Source organism: Ambystoma mexicanum, chromosome 5p, assembly GCF_040938575.1.
Source record: "Ambystoma mexicanum isolate Mex_15411 chromosome 5p, UKY_AmexF1_1, whole genome shotgun sequence".
NCBI lineage: Eukaryota > Metazoa > Chordata > Amphibia > Caudata > Ambystomatidae > Ambystoma > Ambystoma mexicanum.
Genome location: NC_090930.1, coordinates 948,689,486 through 948,715,856, shown reverse-complemented (window position 1 = coordinate 948,715,856; position 26,371 = coordinate 948,689,486). Strand labels below are relative to the sequence as shown.

At 46.7% G+C, this 26,371-nt stretch overlaps 1 protein-coding gene across 4 annotated transcripts in view; it reads right to left on the bottom strand.

Annotated features, from left to right (window-relative positions):
- Positions 1-26,371, bottom strand: part of COBL (cordon-bleu WH2 repeat protein) — a 1,669,181-nt gene that overhangs the window by 1,096,607 nt on the left and 546,203 nt on the right. The window lies entirely within an intron of this gene.

Genomic DNA, 26,371 nt, shown 5'->3' with positions numbered 1-26,371 from the left:
ACATACCTCTTCCCAAGTGGGGGTGAAAGGGGGAACCGTGCCTATGGTGCCATCGGTTTGCATGCAGACACCAATCGCTTTTTTTGTTTAAATCACGTGCAGGGTAACCAGATTCCAGTTATATACACGCACCTCACAGCAGCGGGCAGCATAACAAAAATGCGGCACCCTTCCCCCACTCCCCTGGTCAAGCGGGTGGGTGAGGGGGGACACCACATTTTTCAATAGGTGCAGATGAGAAAGCATCAGCGCCCTATTGTTAGTAAATGCGCCCGCTCTCGTGCTGTGCCTTCTCCCACCACGCCATCGTCGCCATCGTGGGGATGTTGAGGGGGAACTAAAAGGCAAACGTGCCCTTTAAGGACACGTCATGTAAGGAGGAAGAGGAGGAGCCGCAAGGAGGAAGGATGAGAGGGTGAAAATTTTGACTTTCACTTTAATGACGAGTGGTCTCATCCAACACATGTCTCTGTGTCATTCTGCACATATGGCCCTCCAACCAGGGGAGCCAATTTATGAATTTCCAGGGGGGGGGGGCAAATACAGGAAGTGACATCACTGGCAGTTATAGGACCGCAAATTTGCATATAGTAGCCAACTTGGTGTAACGGCGAGTGGGGGGGTGGAGGCGCGCGCAGCACAGAACAGTGGAAACATCGGCTAGCATGCACTGCATATACTAAAGTCAAGTAAGAAGGAGATTTAAGCTTTCAAGTTGCATTCCAGTAGGCCATCACTGCCCCTGCTCCACCCCTCTATAATCATCCAGGTTGTAGTAGCCCTCAAAAGGCAGAGCCACACAACTAGGATGGGAGAACGAAATGCCGTCCCATCCTGTGAGTGTGTCAAACGTCAGAGCAAAGACTGTGCGTGTGCCTCCTAGCTTGGAGCACAATCTCACTAATTTCGTGCAAATCTTGCAAGTGGGAGCAAGGGAATCCCCTGCGTGTGTGTGGGCTGCAGACCCTGGATCACATGCTCACTTCTTCAGTGTGAAACTCTGGCCAAGGCTCTTTGGGCAAGCATTCAGGATGGGTCTCACACCTATAAACAGTGTGATATATTGAGTGGGCACCTCACTCCTTGGAGCATAGAATCAACCGTTGCTGGTAATCTCACAACTGAATGTACAGTTTCACTGTTGGTCATCTCAGTGACCCCATGTCTATTAATCGAATCAGTCTCCCATCTGGGAAGACAATTATATTTCTGTTAAAACACTCTGAATTGTCACTCCAGTTTTCTCGATCTATAGATCCATACCATATTCATTCAATGTGTGTGCAGGGGTGATAACTTGTGTCTGAGAGAGCTCATTCTTTCATTCAGGAGAGATAAAGGGGTAACAACCCTCTGTATGTGGGATCAGGCCCCATGTCCCCTCCAGAAGGAGTGAGCAGGTTTTAAGACCCTGCTGATTCTGCTATCCGACAGGCTCAAGCCTCTTCTATCCCTTGCCCCATCATGGCTCCCAACATCCTGAGCGGCATCTTATGGACAGCAGGCAGCTCTGGACATGCCTGTTGCCAATTGAATGTAGACAGATCTACTATTTAGACACTGGGAGAGAGCCAGGAATCCACATTGGTGGTGAAGAAGCACTCAACATACAGAACACTATGGTATAGTGTTGCAGTCCTGCTGAGCAATGGCAATTCTGTGCATGTGAGCAGTAGGCTGGATCAGTGCTGTCCCATAAAAGGTGTAGAAGCCTCTGTGAGAAGTGGCAGTACTGTCCCAACGGTGAGAAGTGTAGTATTTTCACATTAACTATGCTTAAGAACTTTGGGTTATTGAATAGTGCTGCTACATTCTGAGTAATTCCATCCCTTTAAATATATGAGCTCTTGTATAACCACGACAGTGTTGAGTTATTCTGATGATGACAGACTTGCTCAATAGTTCTGGTTCTGTATCATTAAATGTACTTCAGATCTTTAGAGTATCAGAAGGATAGCTCAGGGGCAACATGCTTGCCTTGGAAGCAAGACGACACAGAGCAACACAGGTTCGATCCCTCGGTCCGCGCAACACAGGTTCACTCCCTCGGTCCGCACAACAGTTTCGCTCCCTCAGTCCGCTCTTAAAAACCTCTGGGTAGTACATGCATTATAAATAACCAATTAAAATAAAAAGATATACATCTGTTGAGAAGTGCTGGGGCCTTGTCAATAAGAATGCAGCAGCTCAACTGAGAAGTGCTGATGTTGTCCCATCAAAAGTATAGCAGCCCCACTAAGATGAACTAGCATTGCCTCAACAAAAGCATAGTATTATCGCTGAGAAGATTCAACAATTATAGAAGCCCTGATACAGCAGTACTATCCCATCAAGAGTATAGCGAGCTAACTGAGGAGTACCAGCATTGCCCCATTTCAAATATGGCAGCTCTACTAGAAAGTGCTGGCTCATACGCCTCTGCTCCCCGCCTCTGCTCCCCGCTCATAGCATTCATCCTCACCACATGCACACTCAGAGACATGCAAACAGTCTCATTTGCCCTCTCCCTGCCCCTGCTCCCTGATCCCTCCCTTGCTTTGCATTTATACCTCCATTTCTAAAAATCCTTCTGGGTTGGATGTACCTCTACATCTGTTCACCCCTCTTGCCAAGAGGGGTGCACAGATGTACAAATACACCAAACCCAAAACGATTTTTAGAAATTGAGGGACAGACTTGCTTTGCATCTGTGCCTCCATTTCTAAAAATCCTTCTGGGTTGGGTGCACCTCTACATCTGCTCACCCCTCTTGCCAAGAGGGGTGCACAGATGTACAAATACACCCAACCCAAAAACGATTTTTAGAAATTGATGGACAGACTTCCTTTGCATCTGTGCCTCCATTTCTAAAAATCCTTCTGGGTTGGGTGTACCTCTACATCTGCTCACCCCTCTTGCCAAGAGGGGTGCACAGATGTACAAATACACCCAACCCAAAACGATTTTTAGAAATTGATGGACAAACTTGCTTTGCATCTGTGCCTCCATTTCTAAAAATCCTTCTGGGTTGGGTGTACCTCTACATCTGTGCACCCCGGTGCACAGATGTAGAAGTATACCCAACCCAAAACGATTTTTAGAAATTGAGGGACAGGTGCAAAGCAAGAGCCGCTTGCTTTGCATCTGTCTCACAATTTCTAAACATCGTTTTTCCCCGGCTTTTACCCGGGCCGCCAGAGATAGACACAGTATGGATGGAACAAGGGGCCATCCACACTGCATCTCTTCTCTCCGTTCTGGGGGGGCTCAGCCCTGACTTCATTCTGCCGGGGGGGCCCGGGCCCCGCAGCCCCCCGTACTCAGCGCCCCTGCCTCCAACAACTGGCGACGAGGGGAAACGAGCCAGTTCTCTGTGTGCAGCATGGTCCGCTGCAGTTCCTGATACCTGGGCTGCCCCCGTCCTGTCATCGCGTCTGCCACGTCCTTTGTGGGTTTTGTGGCGGCTGATGTGCCGCGTTCTTGGGTTATGATGTGGCTGTGATGCCACGTCCTGTGCAGCCAGTGCATCGGCTGGGGTCCCCATCGGGATCCAGACCAGAGCGCTGTTGGAGGAAGGAGAGTGAAGAGGCAGCCCATCACCCGCCTGACCACTCTAAAGAGGAGCCGCTGGTGGAGTGCACTTGTGCACCGGAATATGCGTCAAAGGCCTGCCATGAGGCAAGTATGCCTCCCACTGCGACGTGGGCATGGCATGAGGCATGCAAATTGATAAAAAAAAAAACAAGAAGAAACAAGTCATTAGGCCTCATTACGAGTTCAGTGGTAACCCACCGCTGCCAATGGCGGGTTGCCGCCAAACTCGTAGCACTGTTTCCACCACCTGATATCCCGGTGCCATGGGGACATTACAAGTCCTGGCAACCTGGGATATCAGGTGGCAGAAAGTGTAAGTCCCCATTCCCGTGGAGTCCCATAGGACTCCTTGAGAATGACACGAAGCACGTGGGGACACGGTTGCTAACAGTGCCGTTGCTTCCGTTAAGACCATGCCTGCAGGGGCCGGTGCCCACGCTACGTCAGACCTGCCGGGAGCTACGGCCCCTGCAGGCATAGTTGTAGTCTGGCAGTCTGGAAAGGGTGCTGGTAGCTTGCTACCGACAGCCTTATTACCAAACCGCCAGACTCAGAATGAGCCCCATTCTATTGTTTCCTGCAGCTAATGTGTTGCTCCCTGTGACCAGGAGTCCATGAAGAGAGGGCAACTGAAGGGGCACAAAGAAAAGAAAGGAAAACAAAAATACAAAATATATACATAAACAACTAAATAAATAAATAGAAGGGAAACAGGAAAAATAAATATTTTCCATCCAGACAGTCTGTCCCACATTGCAGGGCATTTGGGAACCTACAACACCCATACCACCGGCAACATTCCCACCAGTGTGTCGGCCCACACCAGCGCATACACACTGGTGTGGTGCAATGGGTGCCTCCTAGTGTGCTGCAGACCATGTTAGCTTGCAGACGGAATTGCAGGACAGCCACCAGGTGAACAGAGTAATTGGGGAGGCGCTGTCATGGTGGACCAGGCGGAAGACCCAGGACTGGCACAGCAAGGCACGACAAAAGTAACATTTCTGAGGAAACTGTCCCCATTTACCCTCCTACCGCAACAGGACAAGGGGCCACAGTGGACTGAATGGGCTGAGGACTTTGACGACTTCATCAGGGCCGCAGGAGAAGAGAAATCGACAGTCCTGAAGGATATTTTTAAGAACATTGCTGGTAAGGAAATAAAAGGGATCATCAAGACGATCCCGGGTTGGGGAAAGGATCCCCTATGATGGACTGGTGGCGGCATAGAACAAGAATCTGGTGATAGAACCCAACAGGGACTACGAGAGATATGAATTCAATAAATGTCAACAGTCCCCCCCATGAGGCTGTGGAGGAGTTCATCACCCGCCTTGGGCAGAAATGGGTACACTGTCAATTCTCTGCTTTTTCTGATGATCAGGCAATCTGGCTGTGTCATAGAAGTATGTGCATCGTCCGCCCTACGGAAGCAGCTCTTGAAGAAGCCTCTAACCATCGACAAAGTCATAGAGACGGCAAGGGTCCATGAGAGAGTGGATATTCAGGCTACCGCCATGGAGACGCCCAGGAAGAGAACTGAGAAGGAGACAGTGGCAGCATTCTCGACATCACGAGACAAGGAAAGAGGACCACTCACAACCCAGGCGCGCTCAGAGGCCCGCAGAGGGATGGATACAAGTGGGTGCAGATGGGACCCCACCCCCAGAGACTGTGCTACAGGTGTGGCCAGACATTCCCTACATGCAGGAAGGTGCCCGGCCATTAGCGAACGATGTTCGAAGTGTGGCCGAGAGAGGTATTTTCACACTGTCAGGCAGGGAGACCATTCCCACCTGGGGGACAACTGGAAGCAATGCCCACGGGGTGGCGCCCGCTGGCCTGGCCAAACCCACAACAGCAGTGGAGACCAGGATCATTCTACCCGCAGCTGACAAGATGGATGATCAGGATGATGGATCAGTGTTAAGACTACGGAGAGCACATGGGAGAGGACAAGATGATGTCTGTGGGGTACTACCCAGAACAGTATGAATATACCTTCCCTTCCTCACTGTCCCCCAGAAGCCCACTGTCTCCAGAGCCCTTGTTCTCGCTAGATTGGACTACTGCAAAAGCCTCTTTCCCAATCTACCTTCCTCTACTCTCCGCCCTCTGCAACTAATCCAGAGCAGAACTGCAAGACTTATCCGTGCCCTCAAGCCCAGGGACCATATCTCTCCAGCCCTGAAATCTCTTCACTGGCTCCTGGTGACTGCAAGGATCAAGTTCAAGACCATTTGCATTGTCCACAAGGCTTTCTGGGGCCGGCGCCCACAATACATCCAACCCTCTCTTCCAAATTACCTTCCTTCTCGAGCCCTTCGCCCAGCTATCTCCACCTCTCTACGGGATAAACGATTCTCCAAGCTGAGAGTGGGGTGCAGATCTCTCTCATCTGCAGGTGCCTCCCTCTGGAATGGCCTCCCTGCCCCTCTCAAACTTGAGTTGAACCAGCTGAAGTTCCAGAAGCATCTTAAAACGTTCCTCTTCCCCTCTGCGTTCTCTCTGTCCCTATTGTGCTGACCTACCTAACCTACCTGTCTGCTGTACCGACTGGTTGCTTGGCTACCCTCAGAGTCTCACTGGATACCAGGCTCTTTCTAGATCAGTCACCCTTGCACTGACTCCGAACCTACCATGCACTTAGGGGCTGTAAGTGTAACCCTACAGTCCCTTGTTCTCCTTGCACTACCCAGAGCCGCGCTCCCCTGGCTGCACTTACATCGGGGCATTGCTGCCCTGTTTTCCCCACCCCCTTGCACACCCCCCTCCCATTCCCCTTGCACTTCTTGTTCTCGCACATGCACAATCTGAATGACACAATACCTGGTGAGATTGTTTGTCTTGTCCTCCCTCTGTCTTCCCTCCCTTGTCTTGTCATGCCTAGAAACACTTGTGTACAGGCGCGTTATAAATGACTTATCATATCATATCCGGGAGACATCTACAATGATTATGACAAATACCCACAGGAACCATACCCTGAGTACACTGACAAGTTTTTTATTTTGATGCATGGGGAGCAAGAAGGCACGGAAGCCCTGAAAGTGATGGTTAGAATGGGCGAGGCAACACACTGCTTTCTGTTTGACATAAGAGCCACCGTCAACATCATGGGGGAGCAGGTGTTGCTTCAGACAGGAGACAAAAGAGATCTAACGCAACCCAAGGTATGCATTTTCCAGTGGGGTGCCAGCACACAGCTGCTTTCACTTGGACAATTCCGGAGGATGCTCTCGCACAATGGTAAGACAACCAACACCACGATTCATGTGCTGAGGAGCCCAGTGAGTGGGTAGTGTCTACTCCGTTACCGGACAGTGAAGGCGCTTGGGTTGATAGACGTTCACTTCCAAGACAGCAATATAGTCCAATGCAGTCCAGAACCGGAAACGTTCCCAGAGCTGTTTCAAGGACTTGGAAAATTAAAAAACACTGTGGTTTGGCTACACATCAATGAAAACATCAGGCCTCTCCTACAGTACCCCAGGAGGGTAGGGTTTCACCTACAGGAGGCTCTGTCCCGGGAATTACAACAACTGATAAACAATGACATCATCGAGAGAGCAACCTGTCCCACACTGTGAATTTTACCCTTGGTCGTAGTGCGAAGGATGGAAACAAAATGAGGCTGTGCATTGACATGCGACTGGCCAACACTGCGATAGAGAGGAAGAGACATCCAGGGCCTAAAATAGAGCACATGATTGTCCAGCTAAACGGGGCCACAACATTTTCCAAGCTGGACCTCAATCAGGGGTACCACCAGTTGGAACTACATCCAGAGTCGAGGTTGACCACGACATTCGCCACCCATGAAGGGTTATTCTGTTACAAACATCTGAATTTTGGAATATCGCTGGCCGCAGACATTTTTCAGCAGGCCATCAGGCAACTGCTGATTCCAGTGAAGTCAGTGTTTAACTACTCAGATAACATTCTGGTTTTTGGGTCATCCCAAGAAGAGCATGATCAGGCATTCATGGCTGTGTTGGGCATCCTAATTAGGGACGGCCTACCATTAAGCCACGAGAAATAAAACATCAGCAAGGACAAGCTATGGTTTTACGGACACATATTCTCCAGCCATGGGATGCAACCAGACCCAGAGAAAGTGCGCACCACCAGGGACATTGAGCACTGACACAGTAGCTGATATCAGGTCTTTCTTAGGGATGGCAGGGTACTGCGCGCGGTACCTTCCGAAATACACCATTATCACTGAACGACTACAGAGACTGCTGAGGAAAGACAAACCACTCCTCTGGTCCCAGGAATGTCACAGAGCGTTTAACGCCATCAAGATGGAGTTGCGAAGTGCAACACATCTGGCCTACTTCAACCCAGCTCGGCACACTGAGAGTGTGGTTGATGCCAGCCCTGTGGGTTTGGGGACCATCCTTGCCCAGCGTGAACAGCCCGAGACACAAGCATGCTTCATCGTGTCCTTTGCCAGCCGTGCACTATCCCATACTGAAAATGCATACTCGCAAGCTGAGAAAGAGAGTCTGGCTGCAGTTTGGGCCTGCATGTATTTGCACCACTTTGTCATAGGGAAAAGGTTCATGCTTGTCACTGGGGGTCATTCCGAGGTTGGAGGTAAGGGATTACCGGCGCCTGTAAGGGCACCGATGGCGGTAATCCCTTACCTCCGTATTCCGAGTTCCCTTTTCGGGTCCCTCTTTACCTCCTGCTTTTAGCAGGAGTAAATTACGGAACCCGCAAAGTGACCTTGGAGTAAATTACGGCACCGTAATTTACGGTGCCGTAATTACCTCCTTCCCCATTCCCATTGAGCCCTATGGGGGCAGAAATGGGGATGGGGAAGGGCTATGGTGAATGGGGAATTACCGGTCCATCCAACCTTGGAATGGACCGGAAATTACTCCATTCACCATGCCGGTATTCCATGGAGTAAATAGCTCCATGGTTGCCAACCATGGAGCTATTTACTCCATGGTGTAGTCCTAACTCGGAATGAGGGCCACTGACATCAAGCCCTCCTGTCGCTGTTTGGCAACCCAAGGACAAAGATGCTGCCAAGGATAGAGAGGTGAGAAATCCACCTTCAGGAATACGACAATAACATCATTCACTGACCGGGAGGAGACAACAGCCCAGCCGACAACATCTTGCGGCATCCGATCCCAAAGATGCAGGCACAGAGAGAAGAGGATGCAGAATGTCTCTGCTAAGTCACTGAACAGGCCATGCCGCCAGCGCTGACCGTGGAAGGACTGACGCAGGTGTCAATGGCTGATCCGTCCATCATGTTGTCCAGAGAACTTACTACCACCAACAAGTGAAGGGACTATAAGCGACAGGTTCCACAACACAGCAGTGCCAACAAGCAGGAAATAGAGCAAATGGCAAAGGTTTGCACAGAGCTAGCCGTGTCCGAACAGGGAGTATTGCTGTGAGGGTGTCGTCTCATTATACTTGGTGCTGTTGGCGCATGAAGGACACCGGAGGGTCGAGACGACCAAGAAGATACTCAGACAGACCGCATGGGTCCCATTCATGGATTTCATGGTGGAGGAGGGGTCAGGCAATGTTTCCCATGTCAATGAGTGGCCAAAAGCGACCAGCCACTCTCGTTGCAAGTGACAGTGATTCCCAAGAGGGTGTAGCACAGAGTCGCATTGGACTTTTATGGACCGCTGGAATATGGGGACTACCTGTTGGTGAGCATGGACGAGTTCTCAAGATTCCCACTGGTGAAGAGGACTACCGCCACAGCATTCACCCAGTGGTGGGGGTAACAGACAAAATCTTTCCCACAAGTCAAAGGGAAAGAGTTTCACAAAATAGCAAAGGACCTTGGGTTTGTGAACCAGAAGACAACTCTGCACTGGACCCAGGCTAACAGCACGGTGGAACGATTCATGTCATCCATAAAGAGGAAATACAGAAGGCTGTGATTGAAGGGATGCCAATACAGCAGGCACTGTGTTGAATGCTGTGACATTACAAAAACACACCACACACCGTGATGGGAGTGGCGCCTGGCGACCTGATGAGGGCCTACCGCGTGAAGACCCGACTGCCGCAAGTAGACGGAGTACATCGGGCCCACTTAGGGGAAGCAGAAAGCATGGAAGTGGACGTGCGTGAGAGGGATGCCCGAGAGAAGAAAGTGGCCAAAGAGCGAACAGACAGGACGATGAAGGCAAAAATGAAAGTTTTCGATGAAGGGTATGGAGTGCTGGTGTAGCAAAGGACACAGAGGAAGACAACTTCGAGATACGAGTGCATGCGATTGCGGGTGACGGAGGCCGAAGGGACGATGGTCACTGCCACAAATGGGAGGAAGGAAGTGACCAGGAATGCCCCATTCTTCAAGCACCTCAGACCTGGTGAGGAGATAGAGGCAGACCAGGAACGGGCTGAGACGCAGACCATTCGAGAGATGGCACGAGAAGAAGGAGGAGCTGCACAGCAGGAGGGTACAGTGCCCCCGGAAATCAAAACCAAGGGAAACGGCCGGCCAAGACGAACCATCATAAGACCCAGCAGACTCATTGAAGAGATATGAGATGAACGAAAGGAGATAAGTGTTGGGGAGGTGTTGCAATGGAACTAAAAGGCAAACGTGTCCTTTAAGGCCATGTCATGTAAGGAGGAAGAAGAGCCCCAATGAGGAAGGATGAGGGGGTGAACACTTTTATTTTCACTTTAATAAAGAGTGGTCACATCCAACACATGTCTCTCTGTCCTTCTTTCTTGCGGTGCACATATGCCCCTCCTACAGGGGGCGACTTTGAAAGACTCCCACTAACTGGATGGTGGGGGAGGCTAATGGCACCCCAGGCGGTGGCCCGGGTGGCCTGCCCTAAGGCCGGCCCTGTAGGGGTGCCAAGGGAAGGGGTATCGGGGGGCAGAGATGTCTGTTCATTCCAAACGGAAGGCGATGAGGTGGTAAGTCCCCCATTGCGGGTATTTGTTGGCAGTCCTGTTGGTCCCTTGGAAGAATAAAAACACTTGAGCATATCTGCACTGTCCATCTTTGTTGAGGCGGAAGTGTTGGCACCTAGAGCTCTTTCCAGCAGGGCCCTCTACAGCTCAAGTGATAAGCCAATACTTGGGGCCACTTTTGGGTTTCGATAAAGGGTGGCCAGTGAAAACCCTGCACTACCCATCAATATTGTACGGCAAACCAGTGTGAAGGTCCGGCCTCCCTCCATTCAATATGATGATGTGCTGCCTAGGCTTACGTGCTGGTGGAAATCAGACCCTCACCAATGTGAAGATCAGTAAGCCAAGACATCAATGGAGACACTCCTGAGTGGACACCAGCCCAGGGAACAGTACCTCTCACATTTTGGAAGGCCTAGGGGTTCACCCTGAGTTAGTAAGTGTAATCCAGACTTGGGCCCCTTGCTCCCTGTGCCTAGAGAGGCACTGCACCTCAACCACCCCTCACCGACGATGCCCCACAAGGCAGCGAGGCGTGTCTGCAGTTGATGGTGGTGTTCCCGTTCAGAAAAGTGCGTAACATTTTGGTGCTGGTCTGTCCTTGTGGGTGCAGATCAATGTGAAAAAGAGATACTCCTTCTTTGGGTTAATTACTGATGGGTTAAAACGTGATTGCAGACCCCCATGAGTGGGCTGCATCCTTCAGAGCACATTATTTTGTCTTGCTCCTTCTCATTCTGCCATTTTTGCTAATGGTAAAATTTGCTCCTGATTATCTAGTGGCTCAAGTTCAATGTTTGGTGCTTTTATGTGCAATCGGGTACTCCCTGCTTGTGCCGCCCTGGGTCACTGCCAAGTCTTGCTTGGCCCTAGACTCATCCCCACCCCATATACATAACCAAGTGGATGGCACCTTTTGGAATGTTGAGTGGGTGGCACCTTTTGGAATGTGAATAGTGTCCACCTGACACTAAAATGCGACCATCAAACTCCAAGCAGCCAGTATAGCTCCTTGAATTGAACTATGGACCCTCAATGACAGGGGAAAGTATTTAATGCATCTGTTCCAATATGAGGGCACCATCGCCAAGAGCACTTCACCACGGAGTGTAAATATTTTGTGCTCACTCATTGCACAACAACCCCCCATGTACCCCCCGAGGGCAATGTATACAACCTTGCAACGGGCAATGCTTTTGGGCTTTCATATCGTGGTATGCTATGTTACTCAAAAACACGTGGTTGAACCCGGTGGGGCAGGTTGAAGGAAGAAGGCCAGTGTTAACAGCCGAACCATCCTACCACAGTTTCAGGAAAAATGTCAAAATATGGCTCATTATGCAGGAGACACAATAATTTGAATGCTAATGCTCATCTCTGTATTTATGTACAATGCACTTTTTATCTCCTGATATCGTTTCCTGTACCATCTCAACTGTATGTAAATATGTAACACATGTAATGGCAAGTAATGCGCCCAGATACCGAAGGGTTCGGTGCTCTATATAAATAAAAACAAATAAAGTGTTTGTGATAGCGTGGGTGCATGTCTATCCAGCCCAAGTGGACCGTGGATCAGAGCTGCAGAAATCTGGAGGGTAAACTCTAAAGAAAGAAAGAGGCAGCAGTGATTCCTGTGCTCTGATCCAGAGGGACCAGTTCATGTGGGTAAGGGTGGGGATGTGGCTGAATGCTTTTCGAGAAAGTGCCAGCCTCGCACTGGAGAATACTCCAGTAACAATGGCAGATAAAACAGAACATACATGTCGCTACAGTGATCAGGAACAACATGACTTATATAGCTGATAAAGCATGACAACAATTGGGGCTGTGTGACCAGCTCGATTTAGACAGTGCAAAGAGAGGCTGTTATGGCTAGGCCAGCGGCAGTCCCCTCGCATGCGGGTAATGTCCGCAGATTTCAATGCTTACTTGTCGATTTCCACCTGTTGGATTTTGGGTGGTCTCAGTTAGATGTTTGCTGGTGTATGTGCAGATGCCGGTGGGTAGCAACTCATTATGGCACACTAAATCACCCTGAAAATCCAGCATCACATGAACATGCTTTTTGGTCCTCTGACATGAGAGGCTCAGTGAGTGCCAGTAGCAATGACTCTTTGCATTCTGCACCTCATCCCGTAGAGATCGGGTGGTTGCAGAATAAGCGTGCCCTTCTCTGCGCTGCCTCTCTGGAGTAACTCATGATATGAGAGGTTATTTATAACGCGCTTAATACCCAGAGGTTTCTAAGCACGGACCGGGGATGAAACCTATGTTGCTCCGTGTCGTCTTGCTTCCAAAGCGAGCACGTTGCCCCTGAGCTAACCTTCTGAGACACATGCAGACACATTGGGCCTTATTACAATTTTGGCCGGTAGCCTTGCCGGTAAAACTGCCAGGCTGCCGCCAAACTTGGAATTTTTTCCGGCACCCGCGAATAGGCAATTACCGGGTCATTACGGTCCAGCCAGACCCTGTAATTGCCCATTCGCGGGCACTGGTATTAAATGCTCCCCATTGCCATTGAGCACTATAGGGCTCAATGGGAATGGGGAGGTTGGATGCACCGGTACATTCACGAATGGTGACGATGCATCCAACACGGTCTGCTCACAGGTGCCGTTCTGCCCCTGCCAGGTCAGACCCGGCGGTAGAAAAAGCACCCACGTGCAGAACTCGTAGTTTGCCGGTCCGGTAACTACGCTACCGGCAAGCTTACCGGTACCGTAGTTATCGGACTGGCAAACTTGTAATGAGGCCCATTATGTGGATTTACAATTTCCAAGCTCGCTTCTGGCTACACCCATGGCCACTAAATTACACACAAACCAGAGACAATATTTTTCGATATATTCTTTTTTTAAACAGCTTAAGGTTTTGAAGTACAACAACCTGACTAACCCACCAGGGGCCAGACTACAGAAACATTGCACCGGTGCAAGGGCAAAGTTGCACGCTATTAGTACCTGGGCAAAGTTTGCCCTATTTTTAAAAACACTGGGACATACTACAAAACTATTGCACCATGATAACTGCAGTTTGGCACGGCATAAGCACTAGAGCAAAAAGTGCCCTAGTGAAAAAAAGATACATTTTCTATGCATTTTTTCACCAGGGAAAAGGTTGCCCTTGTGCTAATTCATTCCGTATTAGCACTATAGCATTCCGTATTAGCACTATACCATTCCGTATTAGTACTAGGGTAAACTTTGCCCAATTGCAATAATGCAGTGAAAATGTATCTTTTTTGTGCGAGGGCAATTTTTGCCCTGGTGCTTATACCATGCCAAACTACACTTGCACAGTGCAATAGTTTTCTAACATGTCCCATTGTTTTAAAAAAATAGGGAAAAGTTTGCCCTACAGCTAAAACCTTGCCCTTTCCGCTTAAACCAGTGCAAAGTTATTGCAATCTGGAGACAGCAGGTGTCATGCAGGGCCCACACACAAAAATGCCTTGCGAAAGGTTGACACTGCGATATAGAAGGCCCGATAACATTGGTATGAGCAGTGCTTTAAATGGTCCTGCTCCATCCGGCCCTCAGTACCTGCACTTCTCATTTTTGGCCGTATTGAGGGCCCTGACTTCTTCAAGCTTGAAGAGAGTACCGGTACTCAATAACGTTGCCAAACGTCCCACGCCAATCAGATCATCCAGACGGGAGGAGTAAAATAAAGCTATGCTCCTATTTTTGCTCAACATGTTTCAAAATGATTTGTATAATACCAGGTTCGTGTTTTATGAAATTTGTGTACTTTTAAATGCATTGTTATAAAACTTATTTAATGTTTTCAAAATCAAACCTTAAAAAATACTTATATTAAATGAAGATGGGAAGCTTTGTGGCCAACTGCTCAAATCCTGCTTTTGCCACTTAAGCAACATGTGTGATCCTGGGCAAACCATGCATTCTTACTGTTCCTTATCTGCAAAAATTGGGAGTCCTGAGAAAAAATCCCCCCTGACATTTGGCAAGATTTAGTAGGGGCATTTTCTAATCTCCCAGCAAGGAGGAGTTAAAACCACGTGTGCAAGATTTACGCATGGTTTCTTACCGTATTTGTCAGTCAAGACGTTGACTGACTCGGGTGGGTACCCAAAAGAAAACCTACGTACTCGCCACCCCATCCGCTCCACGTTTCCAAACGAATGCATAGCCGTCAGAATCGGAATCTGAGGGTCGCAGATAAGCATTAGATTCCTTTGGAATCCACCAGCTTTTAGCAACGGGTATAAGCTGGTGGATTCCATAGGAATGCATGGCAAAGCTTCATGCCATGCAAATACGTGGCAGGAGGCATTTATGATTGCACTATGAAGTTCAAAGAATACACTGAAACTCAGGTCTGTGCGAATTTCCGTGCATTTGTGCTTCGCGGAGCAAGCAATCTATATTGCATATGGGGATTACTAACACGCCAGTGTTGGGAGCGTGGGGCTCTCTCTGCAATTAGCAGAGGGAAGACAATTGCCCCCTTTACACCAAGAAGTAGACTTTTATGTTGCCCTCAGTAAAATCTGCAGATCTACTTTCTTATGTTCAGGTTTGAAGCCAATTTACACATCTAAATGTTTGCCAATAAACACGTGTTCATTGTTTTATTTACGCAGCCCCCCTGTGTCCCTTAACAGGTTTCAATGGGGATTGTGAGAATTTATCAGTGACTTTTCTCTTTAAGCACCCAAGTTTAGTCATAGATCGTTATTCATATAATATTACTTGTCTTTCTGACCTTTCTTTCCTTCAAAGCCTACCAACTTTTATACAATAACATATTCATGCCAAAACATGGCAAAATCAGTCTGTTATTGATGAATGTCTTTGAGGGGTGACTGCTTTAGGCTGACGGAATAACGTTTCAAGCGAATGACTTAAACGTACAGCACTATGCACATTTTATGGTTGGAATTGCTGGTTGGAATGTTCTAGTGTGCCATGGTCGCCTGCACCACGCTAAAAAAAGAAGCAACTTATACAGAGTGAAAAATAACTGGAGCGGGGATAAGTGGAGAGAGAGACAAATAGAAAGTGAGACAAATACAGGAGTATGTGACTGGGTGGGTGACATGGTGAATTTCATAGAACGGGGTCGGGGAGACCCAACTGAACCCCTACACAACGGCAATTTTTGGACCATATATGTTCTGAGCCCCAGTCCACTTAAAGCCTCGATTGGTGAGTACATGCACTTATTTTCTTCCAATTAAAGCACTGGGTATGAGTGCTGTTGCACACTTGCGTCATCTGCATGTTGCTCGCTGATTGCAGGTTTGCTGCCGGACAGAAAATGATAGGTTGGCCCTAAAAGAGGAGAGGTACAATCAAGTAGGTCAAGATGCATGGGTGGAGCCCATGTGAGCGGAAACCTTCCATCAATATTTAACACTGGTGGGTGGAATAATGGAGGCGCACAGCCACGTGCACTGAGCCATGGGCAGAGGGCAGGCTACTACAAAATGGGCACTCCCGACTCTGAAGGTGATGCTCGAGAGAAAATGGAGAGCTGGGAAAAAGTGGGTGCAATAAGCACACAACCAGGTCAAAGATCAGTAAGTAAAGCATCTTGGACTTTGTTTGTTAATACAAGAAGGATGAGGCGTGTTACAAAAATGTAAATAAATAAATAAATGAGAGCCCAACGCTTTAAGTAAATGCCTTCTTTTTCCGGGCACAGCACCTATCACATCAAGGTTAAAGGCATCCTGCAGGCCTCAGTACAAAATGGGGCATGTGTCACATGGGGGAGGCTGGTGTGAATGCTCAGAGATGTAGGCAGGGCCAGTGTGATAGTGGTATGTGGCCGGGGCTCAGAATTAGGCAATTAGGTTTGTTTCTCATCACTTGATGCTGGGTGTTGGCCAGACCACTCATACAATATTCTATATCTGTGTGTTTGCCTATAACCCCTATATTAGGAATGCCCACATACTTATGAAGAGTGGCATAAGGTTCTGTAAAAGGCTTTTTGCTCACTTCTTTAATGGTCATTCATGTCACATGTCGCCCAATGCCCATTGCCCCATGCTGCATATGCCCACAGCATACTCCAGAATCTCCAGTGACTTGAAGTTGTGCACAAGTGAGACAACAGGCACCAGGAGCGCAACCAAACCTACATTTCAGGGTTGGGGGTGTAACTGGTGATGAGAGGGGCCATTTCAGAAACTGGGTGTGGCAAATTAGGATGCTTGGCCCCCACTATTCTGCCCCCAGGGTTTGGTTTTTGGTCCAACTATCAAATAGTACATTTTAAAGCACAATATGCAGAGAGGCTGTAAGAAGATTCAATTCAACACTACAGCTAAGTCAATGCCTAGTCTGGGATACTGAATGGAAACCCTTATTGATATATCTTTATGTCCAGGTCATGAGTTCTGGATGACTACCCCTATTTAAAACCCCTCTCTTAGAATCCCCCTGACCCCACTGAGCCAAGAAGTAGTTCTGTTTTGCAAGTTTAAAAGGTTTATTTGAGAATTTAAACAATATATATATATATCACACTTTATAATAAATTAATATCTGATAGTACACTCAGACATATGATGTTGATCAACAATGGGTAATCTGGCACTAGCACACTTCTTTACAATCAATGAGGAGTTAGTATAGGATGGATAAAGTAGCAAAACTACTTTTATGATTTCAAGGGAAAAGCAATGAGGAATAAAATGCAGTACAGAAATACTTGATATGATTTTAGCAAAAGATAAAATAATCACTTTTTCTCTGGCAATTCGCCCCCCTCCCCTATGCAATGTAAGAAATGGAAGGAGATGGAAGTAACACACTCAGTTCTTAGGAATGCAATCAAATATAATTCAGTTCACCCCAGCAAGCTTAGGACACAGGCCCAAAATGCTTTTAAAAGGTGATGGCAATGAAGTGAGAAATATGCTGAAAATGCTTTTAATTCCCTTTAGGAGGTTCAGGGTGAGTGAGAGATACTTGGGATGAGTTCAGGCTCACTTTAGCAATGATTCAGAGATGGTGATTAAGAGGCAAACAAATTTTTAGCAAGGAAAGAAATGACTGCTGATGGTTACACGTGGCTGGATTTTTAACCAAATCGCAAATCGCGGTAACATTCGCGAGTGCGTGAATCGTGATTGCGGAAAAAGTATGAGGAGTAGGAAGTCGGTTCCAGAGATACGGACGATTAAATAAAGGTAGTTTTTCGGATTTAAAGTAAACTCAAAATGACAGGTGACGGCTTTGCAGCTGCAGAATTGACAAATGACAGTGGTGCAGCTTTACAAATGACAGGTGAGAGTTAGGAGGCAGTTCTGGTTAGATTAAAATAGTTTGGATTAGAATATTTTAACTAAGAGATTGGTTCTGCACAGTTCTGCTAGGTACTCACAATATAAATTTGAAATAGGCCTCGCCACGAATCTGGTCAGGTTTTGGACTGGACTCCGGTTCTGGTCTCGGCACTTCACAGTGATCTGGGTCAGCTCTCTGGTTCTGCTCACAGCGGTCTGGGTCACTCTGGATCTCTGGTCTCTGGTTCTGGATACTGCTCTGCTTTCTCTGGGTACAGCACTGCTTCTGGATCTTTCTGGCGCAGGGTTTCAGGCCAGAATCAACAGCTCAGCCCGGCTGTGAATAGTCTGCAAATGATTTTTGGGCCTGCTGACAAATACTTTTGCTTGCAGTGGGCCTTCTTGGTTCAAAGTTCTGTAGTCTCTGTTTAGCTTGGAAGTCTAAGTGTAGGATCTCTGAATGTGAAGTCGTCGGTCAGCATGCTCCGCAGCAAATGGAATTGAATGTCTCTACCTGTCCCAGCAGTCTCTTTTTATGTGTTTTGAAAATGGGTGTGTGTCTGGGCCTAGCTAAGCCTGCCTCTCTCTACTTGTCATTGGCCCAATTCTCCCCTCTCCCATGATTGGGGGAAGGAAATGTGAGTCAGAGTGATGCTGTAGGTTTTATGGGTCAGAGGATCCTCCCCTGGTCAGTTTCCACACAAATCTATATTTGACCCAAATACATATTGCACAGATACGCAGTTGTTTAAAATTACATGCACCCATCACATATCACATGAGGTATACTCTGTTCAAACTCTGCTCTTCCTGGGGGCTTGCATTCAGAAATGGCAACATTTTGCGCTTTTTAACTGGTTTTGCAATATTGGTTTTTCATTAAAATTTATACAAATGTACACCAAATGTACACCCTCCTACTACACATATCTCAGTAACTTTCCATTTGTCTAGCTTAAATACAGTGTCTGTGGTGTCAATAAATAGCGGGGTTTTGCCCCAGAACATCACACAAATTGGAGTTTGGGCTTGAATTGTAGGCAAAGTTTCCATTTTAAGGTTCCCCACATTTCACATTTCTGTCATCCGGTTACCAAGAGTTATCAGTGTTTCTGTAAAATATATATTTTGCTTTCAATTCAGTTCTCAGAGTGTTGGAGTCCGCCTCCAAGACTTGGGTGGGTCAGTGATCACATGTCTCTTCTGCTGGGACCTCTTTGTGTACAGTCAACCGTCAACATCAGCATATTCTATTCAAGTGCAAGAGCCTATTGTGTGGTCTCCAGGAGGCTGCCAGCCAGTCTGCCTTCTATCAATCAAGAGGTCATGTGAGATTCTAACTCCTGGTGTGAATCTCTGGGGGTGAGAGGTTTCCCAGCCTTTTGGCCTGTTAATCAAATCAGATTGTCTCTGGGAACAGCATGTGGTTAAGATTTTAATTAACTCCCAGCCTTTGATGTAAAGGCCTCTCCTGCAACTCCTGACATGCAGTTTCCCTGTCAGAGTTTAGACCGCTAGCGCCGCCTTGAGGTATTTATCGGTACTGCGTCCATTTTTTGGATCAGTCTTGAATGAATGCATTCCAAACAAGAGATTTTACATGGAAGTATATTATCCAGGTTCAGCACATGGCACTGGTGTGGTTCTGCAGTAAAATAATTTTGTGCCCGTTGAAGGAATGAATTCCCAATAGTTGTGGGTTGCTTTTGGCAATCAGCATTGCCCCTTTTGCAATGGGTTCAGGGTACTGTGTGTAGCCCAATGGTGGTTTTGGCAGTGCCCTTCTGTGCCCATAACATCGGCAAAAATGGGTGGCAGCCTATTCTTCATGCATTTCCCTGTGCATTTTCTGGGAAGCTCTGGCCATCATGATGTTTTCAATGCCAGTAATGCACATTTTTCCTATTCTGGCGTACATCTGGGCTTTTTGGCCATCTTGGATTTTCTAAGCCCACAGCACCAAATGTTGCAGCATGATAGCTCAAACGTGGGTCAGGAGACCCAACAAGGCGATGGACGTTTTTCTTGAAAGTGGCAGTTTATAGTCATTTTAGTGATAGGCGCTGTGTCTGAATCTTAATCCAAACGCCTTAGCAAACATATCCACCTACACTCCCGACCACATGCATTTGCAAGGTTTTCAGACTTTAGCGAATTTCCAGAACTTTTAAGAAGTTTGAGTGTTAAGTTTGGGTTAAGCTAACTGATGGAAGTCTCTGCGAATGAACGGTGGAGGGAAAAGGTCAGGTGTTCCTGGAATACACAAGCTGGTCAGGAAGTGTGTCTCGGGAACTCACTTTTTGCTACTGCCAAGAAAATAAATACTTCAAAAATATCACACAGCACACACATTTGTGATGTACTGGCCTTTCACAAGTAAGGTCTGCTGCCAAGTGCAACCTCCCCTTATGGTAAGATACCCAGTAGTGATGGCGGTCATGCAGGCAACCTCAGAAATATGTAAGCGTGCATCAGGCTTGCTCGCCATGAAGCTGTGGCAGCCTCCCTCACCTTCCTGAGCTGTCTGCCTTTCTTGAACTCTCCTAATTTACAAAGCTGACATCAAACATATTCAAGCAAGTGAACTCGGAAGGATAAAGGCCTGCATTGTGCATGCTTGAGACATGACTGTCTCTGCCCCAGCCCTTCAGGCTTTTCAGCGATGTACTGCCATCAGAAACTCCCCTTATTAATACATTTCACACTACAATAGTGCTAATTCTAAGAACCCCAGAGGCTAAACCCAAACCTAGGCATGCTTGACATGCTATTAACTCTGGGGAACCTAGATTGGCACAGGCCTATAATGAAATCTCACAATTACCCTCTTTGGAGTTACTTATTTTATCAACTTCTGGGGACAGAGGGCGAGTCTTCCCTACACAGATCCCGACAAGTGACTTGCAGATTACACACAGATCCTAGCAGCAAGTGCATTAACCTACAGAAGCACTGTGCTTCCAAATTAAACAGTCTTCTCTCATTAATATTCAGAGATGCACAGTACTCTTCTTCCTATTCCACTTGTTAACTCCCTTAACCCCCTCCTCCTTTTCTCTCCCTTTCTGTCCCAGCCTCTATCCCTTCCTGTAACTCTCCTCCCTTTAAAGGTATCTTCAGAATGACTAATTACTATGAATCTCGGGCATTAAAGCTCAAACACTGCTGGCTCTCCCCGACAACCCCTGTAAAAGAAAAGTCAGGGAAAAGATCGGGCCAATTTGGGCAGTATGAAAATGCTGTAAAGACCTGCAAACTGCCTCAATCTCTGAAGGGGATTTGCAAGATTCAGACAACTTTATAAACATTTTGGCCAAGTGCATCCTGTAGGACCGTTGCATCATCATTACCCATTGCCATATATACATTGACAACTGTAGACCAGCGGACTGCAACCTGTCGCTGACAAGGAGTTTTGGACAACAGCTCCCAATGTCCCTTGCTATAGGCTATGTCGGCTAGGGCTGATGGAAGTGTGTAGGGGTGCCAACCCCCCTCAACTGAGTACAGATAAGATGATAGGTAGATCAATTGTTCCATTAGTACAGAAATCAGGATTATAGTGCCTTTGTTTTAAGGTAAAAAGTGCACAATGGCGCGGCACATATTTGGATTAATATTGTCAAACTAGAAATTATATCGTGCCTCCTACTGCTATGAATATATATATATTGGCCTACGCCAAGCTGCTAACAAGCTGCTTATAAACTACATGTGAATAAACTCGCATTGCAAGGTCCTGACCTTAGAAACCATGTAAACTGCCATTTTGGGTCAAGCCGCCATTTTAGGTTTTCTTGCTCTATAAAGTCACCATGTGAGCTAAAATGGTAGCCTATGTTATTCAGAACAGAACTCGATTGTCGTGACCTCTGTACAGCTAATGTATAACTTGCCTGCAGGCCACTTGTTAGGGTCATGAGCTGAGACCTTGTCCTTCTGCTCACCTGTGTGCAATGGATTACCTGTATCACCGAAACTGATCTATAATTGAATGAGAACACCTGCTTAACTACATTGTATAAAGTCCTGCATTGTAATGTTAGGCCTAGAGCATACATTATTACCATTTCTTCTTGTTAATGTATAAACCTAAGATGAACTAGATTTGACCTGGCAAGGGACCCTAGAGCAGTAACTTATTTATGGAATGGTTAAACTGCAGAAAGGCTGGACAACAGGCTGGAGAAATGTATAAAAGCCTGACTGTTTCAATGAATATTTGCACTCACTGAGCACACCGAACCACGCCGGAGTTCGCTGTGTTGTACTGAGGGTCGATAGCTATCTGAATTTTGTTCTGTTCTTTTGTAACTGGATTCAGTATAAAATAAAGTACTTTGTATGTTCCTTTGTAACGTGTGTTTGGTGTGTTTCCTTTTTGGTTACCCTACCTCATATATTTTCCTTGTTTTCACAGTTGGCGCCCGGAATAGGGACCCTCAAGATTGATGCCGGATTATTGAAGGTTGACGCACTCTATCGGACCGGGATCGGACGGTGTGACATAACGGGCCCGACTGAACGAGTCGCGACACCTCAACAGCGCTGCACGATCCGTTCCGTGGACGATAGCCGTGTGGTCTGAGACGGCATCTTGACGAGGGTCAATTTTTTGAGGCGGGCAGATTTGCCGAAATCACCGTACACAAGGTAAAATTCGTTAGGTAAGTCCTTTGTAAACCGGTCGGTCCTCCTTAGGTTTGGTCAGGTGAGTCGTTACCCTGACAATTTAATTTTGGCGCATTGTATCTGCAGACACAATTATTGACCAGGTAACACCGAGTATTTGAGAAATTCCTGGGAAATTGTCTAGCTGCTTTAGGGCATTATTCCGCAGCGATAGACAATCTTTGGAATTTAGCCATCTGGCACCACAGGAGGGGTCGCCGGCATGTACTATGTACTGTAAGCATGGCATTGCAAGTGTAGTATTTAATAAAATTTGGCACAGACAAACCAGACATGCCTCTGAACTTCAGTGGCCAGTCAATGGTAGTTTTGAGATCCCTCGTATTGAATATTTAGAGTCAGTCTTGTTAAAAAAGAAGGCCAGACCTGCAGCATTTGATGTTTTGCAAAATTGGAAAAGAGAAGCATTGCAGCAGCTTAAAAGTAGGGAAAAACATGTGCGCCGTCATAAAACAAATGCTGAAAAGGCGTTGTTATATGATCAGGACAAACAGTCTGAGTCGGTTAGGAATATGGACAGGGCTTTCTCACTCGGTATTCAGAAAATCTATCCTTCTAAAGATCTTCATGTTTCTGATGAGTTTATCGACAAATTGTTAAATGAACGAAGGCCTGGTGCCTCTGCACCACCTCCGTATGTTCCTCTTCCTCCTGCTGTACCTCTTCCTGCTGTTATTCCTGCTCTTCCTGCTCAACCTGTTGTTCCTATTCCTCCGGTTGTTGTTCCTCCACCTGCTCCTCTGCCTCTTCCCATTGCACCAGTAATAGTACCTCCATTGAATTTGCCTGCACCCTCACTCCCAAGTAGTTCTGTACTGCTTGTAGTTGATCAGGGTGCGGGGTCGAGGATTGTTACTCGTAATACTGTTCCTACAGAAAAGAAACAGGATTTGTTTGCATGGGCTAAGCATTGTATGGAGAGAGATGACCGAGCTAATGTTCTTGCCACACTTTCTAATATGGGTAATTTTCCTGAGAAAAATGTTTTCATTGAAGGTTTAGGGATTCATTTATGTGTAATGTGGGGTAAATTAAATAATGCAGACCTCCCACAAGGGTTGAGGGACCTGAATACTTTAGCGTTTTCAAGAGACACTGTGGAGAAGGTACATGAGCATGTTGAGAGGATATTTGAGTATAGAAAGGAGTTAGAAAGGTTACGGAATGAGGATGACGAAGAAGAAAGTATGTATGTACAGAAACGATTTCTTCTGTGTCGTAAATCGACATCTGAGGAGGCGCGAATTTGGACAAAAGATGCGATTAGATGGATTTGAGACATATCGATAACTCCAGTTGAGGTATACGACACATACAGTCAATATACGCTAGAAATGCAGAGGAAAGTGATACAGGTAATGGTAGAGTACCTGCAGGATGAATGTTTAAAGAGAAAGGTTAGTTGTCCCACAGAGTTATTGAGCATTTATAAGAGAGCTTTTTCACTTGACACTTCTTCAACTGCTTTAGCGCTCGACTTAGCTCTGTTGCTTAGTAAGCGTTCGGAGTTGCCTACATCTCAGTTGCCTATGAGAGAGGTTCCTCCGACATTTGTCCCAAATTTGAGATTCCTGCTAATGCTGCAGCAGGTACACCTGCTGTGGACATTCCTGCACATTATGTATCGCAGTTTGTTCACGTCCCGTTTTCATGACAGGAAGTGAATACTATTAGACAAACTATTCCTGACATTAGGAAAAATCCGACAGGGTTCTATAAAGAGATAGAGTCCGTTTTGCAGTCCTCAGTGTTTACCCTAGGCGACATTGATTTGCTATTCCCTGTACTCCTGCCTGTAGATTTGTGGAAACAAGTTAGAACTATAGACGATGTACCAGGGTTGGGAGATACATGGGCTAACATAGTTAGGCTTGATGGGGAAAGGCCAGCTGGTGAGAGACCACCTCAGGTGATACTAACTTTGCCTGACAGAATCATTGCAAAACTGAAAACTATAATCCCCGAAAAGAGAATTATTTGGGACAAGCTTACGGCCTGTGTCCAAGGAAAATCTGAGGGTGCTACCGAGTTCTTTAATCGGTTCGAACAGGTATTCTCGGATTTCAGTGGACAAGACTTAGGCACAGAGTCTGGGAAAAGATTATTTGTGGACAAATTTGTACGTGGATTGCTGCCTGACATCCAGTCACAAATTATGTCTTCTGAGAGCGCTTGGCAGGCGAAATCTCAATCAGAAATACTGCACATGGCTCAGTACTACGAGAACCGTGTCAATAATGAAAAAGATAGAGTTGAGAGGAGAAAAGGTGATTTGAAGACTAAAGTATTGTTAGAGCAAATTGTTAGAGGCCCCAGAGGGGGTAGTTTGCAGATTAGAGGTCAGTATGTTCCACAAGGGAATGTGCCCTTGGGTCCTGTGAATATTAACCAGTGTGCCTATTGTCGCCAGGAGGATCATTGGCGTGCACAATGCCCTGTCCTTCGACAGAGGTCGAATAACACATTTGGAAATATGGGTAGACGATCCAGAGGTCGCCCAGGTGTAGGGGGCCTTGGTAGAGGCCAGTTTTCGCAGGATCCCCAACAACCTTTTTCACAGGATAATCAGACTTCAAGTGTGGATACTAGAAACATATTTGATCATTCTTCTGCTGCATATCTATCTGAAGAGCTTCCTTTTGATGATATTTTGTTTCGTTAGGATTGCCCGAAGCAGGGTTTGGAACCTACACCTATTCCCGTTAATCAGAAAGGTCCCTACGTTGAAATGGTAGTGGGAAATAGGAAACATCAATTTTTGATAGACACTGGAGCACAGAAGTGCTCCATTGATCATTCTCGGGTTCCAAACATTCCACTGTCAGGGCAAACCAATGTTTCTGTAGGGTTTTCTAGCACACCAGTTGTTTGTCCGGTTCCTTCACCGGTACCTATTTCTTTGGGTCCCTTTACGGACCACTGTCCATTTCTCTTGACTTCGAATTGTGGAGAGAATTTGGTGGGGTTGAATCTGTTGAAGGAATTAAATGCGGTAATTCATTGTTCTTCTGATGGAGTGCATTTGACGATTTCACCACAGCAATGTTCTGTTTCGCAATTCTTGACTAGACCTTTGCTGCCATAATTCAGTAATGTACCAGAGTGTTTGTGGGCAGTTGATGACAATGATGTCGGTGTTTTGCAGATTGAGCCTGTTAAAATAGTTTCGAAACATGGAATTAAGCTGCCCCGTATTCCACAGTATAAGATCTCAGTTGAAGGCGAGCGAGCTTTGAAGAGCATTGTTTCCGATTTTGTGCATCGTGGGGTGATTGAGGAGATTGCAGGAAGTTTGTGCAATAGTTCGATTTTACCCGTGTACAAAAATGGTGATAATGCAATTCCATTTCGTTTTATAATTGATTTACGTGCCATTAATAAAGTCGTCGCTCCGCAATTTCCAATTGTGCCTGATGTGACGACAATATTAACCATGATTCCAGCTACGGCTACTCACTTCAGTGTTGTGGACCTAAAGAATGCTTTCTTCAGTATTCCTATACATGAGGATAGTAGAAACTTGTTCGCGTTCACCTTAGGGGGATGCTCATTCACATTTACTCGTGCACCTCAAGGTTATACTGAGAGTCCTAGTATTTATAGTAGGGCTTTGAAAGAGCAGCTTGATACCCTTGGATTGCCCCTTACTTGTACGTTGTTTCAATATGTTGATGATTTGCTTTTAGTCGCTGACTCTGAGAGCTCTTGTAAAGAGGGCACTGTGTTGTTGCTCATCCATCTAGCTAAGCATGGTCACAAAGCTTCGCTCAAAAAGTTTCAATATTGTTGCCAGGAGGTCGCCTATTTAGGCTATCTCCTGTCAAAGGAGGGAAGAAGATTGACACCTGAAAGAATAAAACACATTTCTGGCATGTCTGTCCCAAATACACAAAAGGAAGTTAGAGCCTTGATAGGTATGGC